The following is a 15580-nucleotide window of genomic DNA, read 5'->3' as shown; positions in this document are numbered from 1 at the left end:
ATTCTTCTCAGGGCAATGCATGACTACCCAAGATTAGAAATTATGGTAGCTAAGAAAATGGTGGTGGTGAAGATACAGAGGGTGGAAAGAATTTGAAATCCATTTACGAAGTGGGATTGATAGAAACCGAGTATGGATAAAATATGAGTTTAATTATTTGAATGATCAAAGTGATTGTGTCTTTACGTGTTATCCTAGTGGCGAGCAGAGTACTAGTATTCACTTGCTTCCGTATATTTCACATGGAAACACACAACTGCTATTTATATTCATTTGTTTCTCTTCACTTGTCATATCTTAATTAGGTCATAGACATTGACTTTGGAAGAGTCCCTTTACTTACGTTTTACTTTATTTGCCTTTTCTCATGTGTATCTAATAATTAAAAGTATGATGTTAATCCGGTAGTACTATCCTTCCTCTACTAGTTTAGACTAATGGTATTTCATCATTTGAAAGTTGTGTAAAATGTTCTGATAAACATATATTGAATACTTCTCATTAAGTTCTTAAAATGATATTTTTGACTGATACAAAATAGAAGAAAAATCCGATTTCTTCTTATTAATAGCTATTATCTACATGTTTTTTGGGAATCAAAAAAATTGCAGAAGGAATTTAGAACCACCTTGTATAAATGAAGGAATGTTGTGACTTTTTAAAAAGTAAGGAAGCAATTAGAAAGAAGCTCCAAGAAATATATTTTTAAAAAACAATAATAAACACAAGTTCTCACTGTCTTCCTCAGGCTGGTTTCCAACTCCTGGGTTCAAGTGATCTGCCTGCCTTGCATCCTAAGTGCTGGAATTACAGGCATGAGTCAGCAGGCCTGGCCAGTGAGTAATGTTTTATTTTATGAAAATTAATAAATGATACTTAATGCTTCAAGAGGAAAATGAATAATAAAAATGATATTGTGTGAGATTTTATCAGGTAACTCTTTGGTTTCTCTGCCTGTTTTAAGCTTTGCATTTTCCTTACTAATGATTGTTTCAAAACATTATTTGTATCACAGTTCATATTTTACATTTTAGAGAAAAATATTAATAATGAGATGTAAAAGTATTCTCAATGAACAATTCTTACACTAATATCCCAAAGTGTTCAGCTTTCAATATTTCACAAATATTTATTCCTTAAACTGAATTATATGCTTTATATGTTTGTCTCTTAGAGACACTATCTTCTTTGAACAAAAGAAAATATCCCAAGGCTATGAAACACCTTTCCATAATTATACTAATGAGTTTTCCTAATGCATTCAATCAAAAAATCGGTTCCTGAGTAGGAGCTGCCTTCAAGTGAAAAATCAGTTTTCATAGCTACAAGGCAATTCAGACAAAAATAATAAATATTATAGGAGCTGGCCAAAATTTAAATTCAACGTGAAACTTTATAACTTTACATATTTCCCACTGCTCTCTAGGAAATCTCTGTTCACATGCAATATCGAAAAGCAGAAGAAGAAAAGTTAGGGATTATTTTGACTAGACCAAATTAGAAGATTTTTTTCCTTTTTCCATTTAGTTTGACAGATATTAATTTTGCGTTTATGCTTCAGCATTGCTTAAAGCCATGCTATTAATTTTCAATTATACGAGTTAAATTCAGGTCCTACTGCCATATTCAGAAACACAAAATTAGTAATCAGTGTCCTACTAAGTAATGAGGGACTTATAAATAATATTACATTTAGTCAGAAACTTCACAGGATAGTTCCGCAAAGACATGCAGGAGCAAGACTTCATTCAACATGTGTTCTTTCTACAAGTTTCACTGGACACCTTATTCAAGCACTGAGCTAGATTCAGGGAATACAAATTGATTAACACATTGTCTTTGCCTGCAAGCATTTATGATTTATCAAGAACTTGTAACTCCTTTAAGTCCACTTAAGCAGACTCCAGAGCTCTGGAAAAAAGGGGACTTAGTGAAGCAGCACTGATGAGAAGTAATTGTGACTTCTTATCTCAGAGCAAAAGTATTTTGGTTTCTACACCTGTTTTCTTATCTGTTGATGTTGGTCGTCCTACGGATCACAGAAGTTCACTGAAATGGATGAGGTGAGAAGTCCGTGGTGAATCCCGAGGCTTACTGATATAGAAACAGACATGTTGAAGGTACCTCTTGAATACATTTGTAATTCTACAAAATGATATTTGAGTATCTCTAAAAAATTAAAAGAAAATAGAAGTATAATAATTTTAATCAAATTCGATATCATCACACAATAACAACATTATAATTTTTCCTATTAGTGCTACACACAAGTGTATGGCTATTTGATAACACATATGAAGAAAGTACAAGAGGGTAAAAGTGTCAGCTTTTAATTTCTTTCTTTTTTAACTTTTTTGCACAAGCTGAAACTTTATTTTTCATAGTAGGGAAATGAGTACTTTGACTTGGATAGAAGACCTGAGTTAAAATCCTGCATCTAGCCTTTGCTGAATCTTGAAATTTTGGTAAGAAATTTTGAGCTTCACTGTCTTCATCCAAAATATATGAATAATAACACACAACTAACTGAAAGTATTATACAAATTTAGGGAAATAATGGATGATAGGAAATAGCCATTGGCAGATGGCTACAATTGCTAATGGAATCTCCATACCTAGGGAAATAAGACAAGTGTTGAGAAGGGATCAGGCTTTCAGGCAGAATCTGAGCTATGCTGCAGCTAACATAACACTTTTCTCTTGCTATTGTAACAAATTACTGTAAACTTTGTGGTTAGAACCATATAAGTCTAGTATCTTGTAGTTCTGGAGATCATAAATCTGAAAATGGGTCTCATTGACCTAAAACCAAGACATACTCTTTTCTGGAGACTCCAGGGAAGAAACTTCTGTTTTGTTCCCCCTTTCAAAGGTGCCAAATTCTGTGGCTCATGTCACCATTTCTTCATTTTCAAAGCCAGCAAAATTGGCTGAGTCCTTCTCACACTCATCTCTCTGGTTCTCTCATCATGAGAACCCTTGTGATATTAAGCTCTCCAGATAATCCAGGATGATCTCCCACCGCTTAGGTCAATTTACCAACAATGTTAATTTCATATACAAAATCATCATTTGTCACGTAAAATGAGAGGTTGCAGAGATTAAGATTTGAGTATCATTTGGGAGCCATTATTCTGCCTACTATACCACCTGTGTAGTCAGTGATTGAATCTGTAGTGTCCTTGGGAAGACAGCTGAGAAGGAGCTCTAAAACTCCTGTGAACTTCGATTTAGACCAGGTACTACAAGGCAGAAAATTACAAAGTTACATGTAATAAAGAATGCATAATTTAAAATGAAATTATATCCAAGAAAATTTATCTAAACTTCAAAATAAATTTATTTCTGAGACAATCAGCAAAATTAATTATTAATACATGAAATCATATTAATTTTACATGGCACTCAAGCACTCATAAAAATTTAAAATAAAGTATATTTAGGATGTTCAGATAGGTGCATGGGATATAATAAATAGACATTATATTAACAAAAATTTACAACAGGCAGAGATGTAACAGGAATAAGTCAGTACAAAAATAATCAAAGAAATTTTGAAAATAAAAATGGCAGAAATTGACATTTAAAAAGAAAAGATAAAAGCACTTAAGAGACCAAATAATTTTAAAGAATAGACATTGTTAAAAAAAAAAAAAAAAGAGAGAGAGTACTGATTAGAAGAGAATACTGATAAATTCTCCCAGAATATAACAAAGAGAGAAAATAAATAAAATACATAAACATGGTCACTAATTAATACACATTGAATGGTACTGAAAATAAAGCCGATAATGTGATACTTGAGAAGAAACCTGAAGGAAGCGAAAGAGGCGAGGACAACAATCACAAATGCCTTGATGAGAGAACTTCATATACACGCAGAGTGAGGAGATCGTATGGCTGAGCAGAGAGACCGAGGGAGAGACCACTTGGCAGATATTGCTAGAGAGATAAAAGGTCAGGATTAGGTAGGTTTCAGTACACATTGTAAGGAGTAAGGAACTTTGGTTATCAATGGAGAAAGACCTTAATTGTTCACTGTGTTTGAAGTTTTCACTGAGAAGTGATGTGTTTTTGTTTAAATTTCATTATTGAAATCACAGCATATATCCAAAATTAATTCCAGGTGTAGAGTTCATTTTACCATTTGCAAATAGAAGAATGAATACAGTTAAAGAATAGCATTTGTTATTACCACAATTTCTAAGCAATGAATTTAATCTGACTGGTCTTTACTGTCAGTATCAAAAGTCAGTCAATATATACATGAGATACATGAATAAATCACAAGTAAAATAAGCATAACTGAGTAAACACTATACATAATCAAGCATATAAATTATGAATAGATGAAAATAAGATCTATGGAATAAATGTTGACATTATTTTGGAAAACTGCTACAAAGAGTGGTTTGTTTTCTTAGTTTTTCTTTATTGTGTTTCTTCAATAATACTGCAGTGACTTTTTAAATAGCACCCATCTCAAAAGTATTTTCTTTCATAGCTTGCATGTTTGATCTAGATTAAAAAATAAAAGACAACCAAACACAAGAGTACACAGATTTTCTCCTATGTTTTCTTCTACGACTTTTATAAATTTTGCCAAGTACTTTTTCTCCATCTATTGATATGGCATGTCATTTATTTTAGTTTAATGTGATTAATCTATTTATCAATTTTTGAATGTTTAAATAGTATTGCATTTCTGAAATGACTCCACTTGGCATGCTATCTAATCCTTTTGATGTACTGCAAGGTTCTATTTATTTAATAATGGGTTAAGAATATTTACTTCTATAATCATGATAGGCATTGATCTTTAGTTTCTTTTCTTGTAATGTACTTACCTGGTTTTGGTATTTAGGTAATGTCGGCTTATAAGAATGTTTAGGAATTGCTCCCTCTGTATTTTCTGAAAGACATTAAAGATTGGTGTTAGTTTTTCTTAAATGCTTGAGAAAATTCACCAATATTTAAACATGATGTTTTGGTTTTGGAATATTGTTGGTTCTTAATTTCTTTAATACATACAAAGCTATTCAGATTATCTCTTCTTCCTTGAGTAAGGTTTGGTAGTTTGTATGTATCATTGAACAAGTCATTTTTATATATGTTAGCAAATGTTCAGGCATAGAGTTATTTATAGTATTACCATACTACCCTTGTAATGTCCACGAATCAGAAGACTCCACCTCTTTTTCTGATATAGGTCAGTGTGTGTGTGTTTATTTGTTCTTATTATTGTTTTAATTTATTCGTTTAATTTAACTTATGAGGAATTAGCTTTTGTTTTCCTGATTTTCTCTATTGTTTTTCTGTTACAATATAATCACTTTCTCCTTTTTGAAAATATTTTCTTTCCTCTACATGGTTTGGGATATATTTGCTACTCTTTTTGTAGTTTTCTCTCGTGGAGGCTTAGGTAGTTGATTTTAGGTCTTTCTTTTTTTTTTTTAATAGATTTTGATTGTGAATTTTATGATTCACTTGTCTCTCCAAAGTTTGTAGCGAGGTTTGCACTGCTACCTCAGTTCTGTAATGGATCCAGGAAAACTCACGGATTTCCAAATTCAAGTTTTGTGATGATATTCAAGTTCTGTGTATATTACAGGTGAAAGCAGAGGTCTCTTCCTTTAAAAAAGATTTGAAGTCAAACTTATGTCCAAACTGATTATAGCACCTTTGAAATGTCTAGCCAAGTGCAGAAGTAGAAAGTATATGGGAAGCTGATATTGAAGGAAAATTATATTCAATAATTTGAAGTAAAAACCTAACTTCTTCAGAAAAGTAGAAAGGAACATTATATTACTGGATGGTAAATACTGGAATAAAAGAATGAGGAAATTTTCAGTGTGAAGTCTATTCTTGATGTTCATGTCAAGGGCATTCATTTATTATCTGTTCATAACCAAGGACTTCTAACTGGATAGAAATAAATATAGCTACCCATAAGAAAACCGTTATCTGTTGAAAGACTACAGAAATTATGGTAGTCTATTCCTCATGTGAGTTTTCATGCCACTTTAATATGATAATATTAAATATATTGTATTATATTTATAAATCAAAGGATTAAGTACCAAAGATCTGCTACCTAAAAATTTCAGGTGACTTTATTCCAGATTTTATTAATTATTTGAATAAACCTTCTTTAAAAACTACTATTGCTTCCTAATACAGAGTTCACTGACTCATTTTACCACTTCTTGAAGCATGAAAGCATTTTTAATATTTATTTGCATATACTATTTTGATGAATTCAGGGTATGAAAACACATATATTGCTATTTTCTGGACATTTATTACTTTCAGATTAGTTTTTGAAGTTTTTTCTGCTTTTATTTTAAAATCGCATCACAATCATATAGCAAGAAGTGTTTATGAAATGCTTGTTCTTAATGTATTTCAGGTAATTAATACTGGGTACTAGAAAGATTATGTGGCCTCAACTTTTATCTGTATGTATATCCATCTTGTTGTATGATCTATCAAGCTTCTTACTATCATAAATATGCCCCATGATGTGATTTTATAATTAACAGTTATTAATAATGAGGACTGTAAAATAAGAAAAAAAAAGTAATAAATAGTCTAAAAGTATGGGCCTGAGCTCTTCTTTCCTGATTAAATTTTGTGGAGGTTTAGAGCATAACTATAAGGATAATCATTCTTGGTTAACTTTTTTATTTTATTTCTCCAACTGCAGTTTTTCTTAGTCTCTCGTTCTTGATTCCTTTTTGGTCTAGTCAGGAGACCAGAAGTTTGACTTTTAAAAAGTGGAAACTACCATTTTACAGAATGTGAATGAATTTGTGCAGGTTATTGGTTGGCATCTTTAGAGGAAGTGATTCATGTTGAACAATCCCAAGACTGGCTATTACTACATTTTTAGTGAAACATATATTTAATTAAATTGCAAAATTTATATGTATTTTAAAATAAAAAAATGTGAAATACCTCTAGATACTTACATCAAAGATAAACTCTACAGATGTTTTCTAATAAAAATAAACATGTATTGGGCAGTTCATTAAGTGCCTTCAGATGCACTGAGAGTTTTCTATGTCTTACCTCATGGAAACTCCTTAATAATCCTATGACTTAGGGGATTTACTAACTTCATTTTATAGTTCATGAATTTAAGGTTTGATGATATAATTAACTTTCCCCAAATCAGAAAACAAACAAGTGTTTGAACCATGATTCACCCTCAAGCACTGTGATTTGAAAATCCTCATTTTAACCATCACTTGCTACTGCCTCCCAACACCTCTTTTATAAATGTCCCCTCGGAAACATATAAGAAGGTAACTTACAGCATGATATTTTGCTGGTCAGTTTTATGGCAAGTTTTGTGCTATGTTTTAGTACAGTGACACCCTCAGGAGCTATTATGTCTTCTAGGACCATTTCTTCCTATATTAAATGGCTCCTATTCTCTGTAGAATATGCTACTAATCTTGGCCTATATTTTTAGAACTTCACAAGACTTTACTGGAATAAGTTACTTACTTAGAGTTTTCCAAAATATGACCTATGCAATAGTTATCCCAAAGAAATATTCTGCCATAAAAAGATAAATAAATCACTCTCAAATGGAATAAGAAATACAACTTTCATCTTATATTGTATGAAAACACAGATATTTTCTTTTTTCCTTTACAGTTGGATAAATTATTTATTTTTAAATTTTTTAGAATATTTAAAATGTATCTGACATACATTAAGCTGAGAAGAACTCACATTCCAATATCATTACAACCATCTGTATACATTTCCTTGATTTCATTTCTTCATTTGCATCATAAGCAACCACTATTCTGAATTTTGTTTAGATTATTCTGATGCCTTTCTCCTATCACATATACATGTATTCTTAAACCATCTATGCTTTTATTTTTCTGCTTTATATATTATATAAATGAAATACTGGTGATTATATTCTGCAACTTGTTTATATCACTCTATAACATTTATGAGATGCATTCAGTTTACATACAACATATTTATTCACATGTATCCAAAGGTGAATAGTACTCCCTTGTGTAGACATGCTAAGTTTATTTATCTATTCTCAAGTTAATAGAGATATACAATTTTTGTATATTAAAGACAATGCTACTCTAAATATTCTTTCATAATTTTTGTACATATATGTGTTGTTCTCTGTTTTGTATTACTGATTTGTTTTTCATATCACTTCCTTAATTAATAATTAGAAAATGTCTCAGCAAAATGTTTGTACCAAATTTGGGGAGCCCCGTTTCACCCTCTTGGTCACTCTTTAACCCTTTTTTGCGGGGGAGAAGGCAGATGGAGATTTTTGTCAGTTCACAATATATTCACTGGTCTAGTTACAGCCATCGAGGAAATCAGTATTAGAGCGTTGCAATAAATGCATGAGTAAGTCTTTTTACTTAGGAAGTCCATTATTGATACACACATAAACCACTTATTTCAATTTGATCTTCGTTACACTAACACTGATATTTTGATCCTCTCTTAAATACTCCTTTAACTTAAATATTTAAATTACTTAGAGAAGGAAATGAAGTAGTTTTTTCCATGACACCCCACTTAATTACCAGCAATATAACTGGATATATTTATCAATAAAAATTAATGTTCTTAAATTACAGTATTTTTAAATTTTAAACCTGCAGTTTTAAAACTTGTAAAGTCAATTATGTATGCCATAAGAAAATATAAGAATAACCATGGTACTGGTACTAAAACAGATATATATATATATTTACCAGTGGAACAGAACAGAAGACGGTGTGGCATATGCTCAAGGATCTAGAACCAGAAATCCCATTTGACCCAGCAATCCCCATTATTAGGTATATACCCAAAGGATTATAAATCATTCTACTATAAAGATACATGTACTCGTATGTTTATTGTAGCACTGTTCACAATAGCAAAGACTTGAAACCAACCCAAGCACCCATCAACGATAGTCTGGATAAAGAAAATGTGGTACATATACTATGCAGCTGTAAACAGCAATGAGTTCATGTCCTCTGCAGGGACATAGATGAAGAGGAAACCATCATACTCAACAAACTAACAAGAAACAGAAAACCAAACACCACATGTTCTCACTCATAAGTAGGAGTTGAACAATAACACATGGACATAGGGAGGGGAGTATCACACACTGGGGCCTGTTGGTGGGCAGGGTAGGGGAGAGAGAGCATTAGGAGAAATACCTAACGTAGGTGACGGGTTGATGTGTGCAGCAAACCACCACGGCATGTGAATACCTATGTAACAAACCTGCATGTACTGAACATGTATCCTGGAACTAAAGTATAATAAAAAAGAATTTAAAAAAGAATGAATTAAATACTTTGCTAACTTCTTTGGAGTTACAGAATCAAGATGTTTGAAAAAGATAGTACCTGATTGGAACCTTCATGCTGAGACAACGCAGCTTTAAATTTTTTTTTCTTGACTCCAAATTTTTGAATTTGGCTCAGAATGTATAGGTCTATGATATTTTCACACAATGACAAAGTAATGGTGGGTAGGTGTCATTACATATTTATTAAACCCCATAGAATGTACCACACAATAAGTATTAATGTCATCTTTATACTTTAGTTAATAATAATATAGCAATATTGGATCATTAATTATAATAAATGTACCATACAAATGCAAAGTGTTAATAAAAGGGAAACTGGAGGGTAGTATATGGGAATGATACTTTTTGCTCAATTTTTCTATAACCTAAAACTTCCCCTCAAAGTCTACCAGTTATTTGTTTATTAACGTGACAAAAATTTTACACTAACAGTTTTTCATTAATCATTTGTGGCCTACAAGTGACTAACTGCAATTTAACAGAAGGCAAAATACTTATGGCTTATATTAAAGATATTGAAAATCCAAAAGATTTTTTCTACTCTCATGCTCAACAATCAACACCATTACCCCTGGGCACCAAAATATCTGTGTGGATTTTTCTCCATCAGCAAGCAATCAATTGTTCAGTGGACATCAGCTAGATATCCTCTATCAGTGACTCAGTGAAACACTTACTTGCATTGACTGGTTTAGCATAATGGATAGTATATAGAATACCAATAAACAACAGATAAAGAGAAGAATAGGGTGAGGTATGGGAGAAGGGTCAGGGAGGGGGCTTCTATGCCCTCCCTGGAGCACCCATCCTGTAGGAACCTCCACATGTTCAGCTATTTAGAAGCCCTGAAATACTGTACTTTGGGTTTTTGTGAAACCTTCATTAAGTAGGCATGATTGGTTAAGTTATTGGCTATGGGTGATGAATTTTACCTTCAACTCATCTCTCTTACCTGAAGGTTGGAAGGTATGGTTGACCCCACATTCTAATTATACTAATTATTCTAATCATCTAATGGCCTTTCCTGTGACCAGCCTTCATCCTGAAGCTACCAAAGAGCTTCCAGTGTCAATTCATCTTATTAGCCTAAAAAGACACACTTATCACTCTGAAGATTACAGGTATTCTCAGAGCTCTACGTTAAGAAAAGGTGAAGAAGACTAGATGTGTGTGTGTGTGTGTGTGTGTGTGTCTGTGTGTATACACACACAATGAACCTGATTAATCAACTCAGATATATATTGATTAATCAGGTTCATATATATAAATATATATATATATATCTGAGTTGATTGATCACATTCATATATATATATAAATATGAAGCATGATACTCACACTTCCTTTCTACTATTTCTATTGGTTTCCATCTTATTATCTTCGTATTTAGAATTTAAAAGTTGTAATTCTGAAGCTGAAAATCATTGAAGAATATCTAGCTATCTATGAATGAAATCATATTCTAGGTACCAATCAATCACAACCTGGTGAGGTTGCAAGTGACAGATATGTTTTTCAGCATTTGATACATTTAAGTAAAACTGTTTGCTCTGTCTCTTTACCAAAATGTAATCTCTGTCTTAAGACACAGGAAAACATAAACTTAAAAATAGTATTTTGGAAAAATATTCATTCATTTATATAAATAAATTTATTTTAAAAGACATAGTTTTAAATATTGAAACTATAAAATGAAAATTAAAGCACTTTCATAATTTAAGCTTTTATAGTTAATGTTGAATTTTACGTTGTACAGATTCTCATAAAATATTACCTTTTGAATGTTAGTTTTTACAAATGTATATCCAAATGATTTTATTTAAAAAATCATATATAACCAAATATGAGGTTTTCTTGAACTTGTGAAAAATTGTATAATTCATTTGCATAAGCACTTTTTATCACAGTGTCATCAGTTTACATAATTAAGAATAAAATGATTAAGATAACTTAATTTTTACTTACTGATTTTAAGCTTTAAAAGCAGTAGCAATACAGCTTCTTAAAATGTGATATTTGAAATTGAGATTACAATAATATTAATATATTTTGAATAAAGACATGAATGATTATATATGATTAAACTAGAATCATAAAGGTAAAAAAGTTTTTTACAAAGTGACTAAAGAATTTTTTCTTATGGCCTATTTAAGTAAAATTGGAAAAAAAATATGTAGTTTAATGGAATTCCTCCATTGTAATTCATTCTTTAAGGCAATAAAGATCAAAATTAGAGCAATCTCATCCAAGCTGACTAATTTAAAAAATTACTTGGAATTGTCTACATTTAAGAAAATGGTGATATTTGAAGAATAGGGATAAATGAAGCTGGTCTGATATAAAATTTAATCACCCTTTGATAGGTTGCAAATTTTATTTTCTATGCCTAGTTACAAGTTGTCTTTTCTCATAATGCTTGAAAGCTGAATAAGACCTAATTGACTAAAGATTGCTTCACCATAAGTGCTTTTCAAAAGTGAACAGGCCGTAATAATATTTTATTGTTCGTGATTCAAACTACATTGAATGTTAAAGTCTTACCACAATGTTTTCAAATGAAAGATTTTAATTTTGTAATTTTGGGTTTTCTCCACAAATTTACATCCACTCCCATGTGAACAAGCTTAAAAACTATGTAAGATATGTCTGTATGTTTGTCTATTCATATGTAGGATATTTAACATTGCCAGAGAAAGCAAGGTTATAAATCAGTCTGTGTTATGCACTGACTTTATCAACTATAAAACTACAGTACAAACTATGATGGAGACTGACATCCAAGAAAATGATTTTGCAGACTACGTTTAAATATCTGACTTACAGATAAAAAAGAGCATAGTTTACTAATATCTTTGTACTTTCATTTAGAAGCACCTGTACAATGACATTTTCAGCTTTATTCTTTTTGTTTTTAATTATTTTTTAAAATCTAATAATAGTATATTGTATAATAAATATTTCTGTAACAGACAACTCTTTTAACCTGCTATTTTAAAATACATAAAGTTAAAATTTTATGTGCAGTAACTACACCTTTTATCACTAGCCACATTACATAACTAATTCATTATAGAAGTAACACTTCTGCTATTGATCTACATATGTTTTCTTGATCTGCATCCTAATTGATCAGTGGTTTATTGATTAATGTCTTTTGATTACATACACCAAATTGTTTTACACTGATGTTATTTATTTGAAAGTCTTATAAAATTATTATTTTTGTGGCCTTCACTAACACTGAAGTTTGTTGCTATTCTCATACAAATCAAAACACAATTATTTTTAAGGGTTAAATACAATGGCAACACAGAATTACTATTATTACTATTTGTGTATATATTCTTAATAATGATGTTGATTTGCAAGTGACATGATATACAAGTGGTAGTTAAACATTATTTTAATTATTGAACATTTTTCTCAGTGGTTATAACATGTTCTCTCATGTAGGTGCTATTATTATTTGTATTTAATACATAAGAAAACTATATCTTAGAGCAATTAAGTAACTAACATGATTTGGCTTTGTGTGCCCACCCAAATCTCTACTGCATGTTAATAATCCCCATGTGTCAAAGGTGGAACCAGGTAGAGATGTTTGAATCATGGGGGCAATTTTCCTCATGCTGTTCTCATGATAGGTGAGTTCTCAAGAGATTTTATGGTTTTATACGGGGTTTCCCCCTTCACTTGACAATCATTCTCTCTCCTGCTGCTCTGAGAAAAGGTACCTTCACCATGTAAGTTTCCCGAGGCTCCCTCAGCCATGTGGAACTGTGAGACAATTAAACCTCTTTTCCTTATAAATTAACCAGTCTTGGGCAGTTCATAGCACTGTGGGAACAGACTCTGAAGTAAAGTGGTACTTCAGAGGGTGGGGTGCTGCTATAATGATACCCCGAAATGTGAAAGGAACCTTAGAACCGGGTAACAGGGAGAGGCTGGAACAGTTTAGAGAGCTCAGAAGAAGACAGGGAAATGTGAGGAAGTTGGAAACTTCCCAGAGACTTGAAGGGCTCAGAAGAAGGGAAGATGTGGGAAAGTTTGGAACTTCCTAGAGCCTTCTCAGGCTTTGACCAAAATGCCGATAATGATATGGACAATGAAATCCAGTCTGAGGTGGTCCTTGATGAAGATAAACAACTTTTTGGGAACTAGAGTAAAGTTTACTCTTGCTTTGTTTTAGCAAAGAGACTGGTGGCATTTTGCCCCTACCCTTGAGATCTGTGGAACTTTGAACTTGAGAGAAATGATTTAGGGTATTTGGCAGAATAAATTTCTAAGCAGCAAAGCATTCAAGAGGAAACAGATCATAAAAGTTCAGAAAATTTGCAGCCTGATAATGCAATAGAAAAGAAAAACCCATTTTCTGAGGAGAAATTAAAGCCAGCTGCAGCAATCTGCATAAGTAACAAGGAGCCAAATGTTAATCACCCAGACAATAAAATAAATGTCTCCAGGGCATGACAGAGACCTTTGTGGCAGCCCCTTCCATCACAGGCCTGGTGGCCTAGGGAGAAAACATGATTTTGTGGACCAAATCTAGGTCCCTCCTGCTGTGTGCAACCAAGGGGCTAGGTGCCCTGCATCCCAGCTGCTCTAGCCATGGCTAAAGGGGGTCAAGGTACAGCTTGGGCTGCGGCTTCAGAGAGTGTAAGTCCCAAGCTTTTGTAGCTTCCATGTGTTGTTGGTCTTGCAGGTGCACAGAAAACAAGAATTGAGTTTGAGAACCTTCACCTAGATTTCAAAGGATGTATGGAAATGCCTGGATGTCCAGGCAGAAATTTGCTGCAGAGACAGAGCCCTCACAAATAATCTCTGATAGGGCAGTTCAGAAAGGAAATGTGGGGTTGGAGCCTCCACACTGAGTACCCACTGGGGCACTGCCTAGTAAATCTGTGAGAAGAAGACCATCACCCTCCAGACCTCAGAATGGTAGATCCACTGACAGCTTGCACCATGACCCTGGAAAAGCTACAGACACTCAATGCCAACCTGTGAATGCAGCCAGGAGGGGGCTGTACCCTGCAAAGCCACAAGGGCAAAGCTGCCCAAGGCCATGGGACCCCACCTCTTGCAACAGCATGACCTCAAAATGAGACATGATGTCAAAGGAGATCATTTTGGAACTTTTAGGGTTTAATGATTTCTTATTGAATTTTGGACTTGCATGGAGCCTGTAGCAGCTTTGAATTGTACAATGTCTTATACTTAGAATGGATGTATTTACCCAATGACTGTACCCTCATTCTATCTAGGAAGTAACTAACTTGCTTTCGATTTTACTGGCTCCTTAACTTGTCTCAGATGAGACGTTGTATGTACCTGGACTTTGGGTTAATGTTACAATGAATTAAGGCTTTGCGGGACTGGTGAAAGGGCATTATTGTGTTTTAAAATGTGAGGACATGAGATTTGGCAGGGGTGGGGGTATAATAATATGCTTTGTCTCTGTGTCTCCCCACTCAGTTTTCACCTTGAATTGCAATAATCCCCACATGTCAAGGGCGGGACCAGGTAGAAATAATTGAATCATAGGTCAGTTTCCCCCATGCTGTTCTTATGATAGTGAGTGAGTTCCCATGAGATCTGATGGTTTTATTGGTTATATACAGGGCTTCCACCTTCGCTTGACATTCATTCTCTCTCCTGCCACCCTGTGAAAAGGTGCTTTCTGCCGTGATTTTAAGTTTCTTCAGGCCTCTTCAGCTATGCAGAATTCTGAGTCGATTAAACCTCTTCTTTATAAATTTATCCAGTTTTGAGGATTTCTTCATAGCAGTGTGAGAATGGACTGAAACAGAAACTTTTCCATTCAAGTCATCTTCTCTAGCACATCCTTTAAACACATCACTATGCAATCTCTTTAAAAATTGAGAAAGATGATACCTTTTTATTTAATATTTTATAATACAAAACTCTTGCTGTTGTTTTATATTATCTTTATTTCTTGGAGAGGATTCTGCACTAAATCGTTTGAAATATCCTTTTTGATATTTTTGCTAAGTCACTTATTTTAAAATATCCTTAGTATTTCTATATGACATATTATTAGATACCTTCAGACATATAGGAAATAGACAAAGTAGTGTAATAAATACTCATGTGGTTATCACCCAGATTCAGCAATAATCATGTCGTAATAAATTAATTCATTTATATTTCTCTCCATCCTCATATTAACAGCTAATTTCAGATATGTTA

The 15580-nt window shown here is 32.8% G+C and overlaps 1 protein-coding gene across 1 annotated transcript in view; it reads left to right on the top strand.

The window, feature by feature from the left end:
* BRINP3 (BMP/retinoic acid inducible neural specific 3) overlaps positions 1-15580 on the top strand; it is a 523484-nt gene that overhangs the window by 44139 nt on the left and 463765 nt on the right. The window contains exon 3 of the mRNA XM_064370415.1: positions 749-836. The gene's annotated coding sequence lies outside the window, so the exon portion shown is untranslated. The remainder of the gene's footprint in view (positions 1-748; positions 837-15580) is intronic.

The sequence above is a fragment of the Aotus nancymaae genome, unplaced genomic scaffold, assembly GCF_030222135.1.
Source record: "Aotus nancymaae isolate 86718 unplaced genomic scaffold, 86718_ANA_hifiasm-v0.15.2.pri h1tg000108l, whole genome shotgun sequence".
Classification (NCBI taxonomy): domain Eukaryota; kingdom Metazoa; phylum Chordata; class Mammalia; order Primates; family Aotidae; genus Aotus; species Aotus nancymaae.
This window is presented reverse-complemented; position numbering and strand designations above follow the sequence as displayed.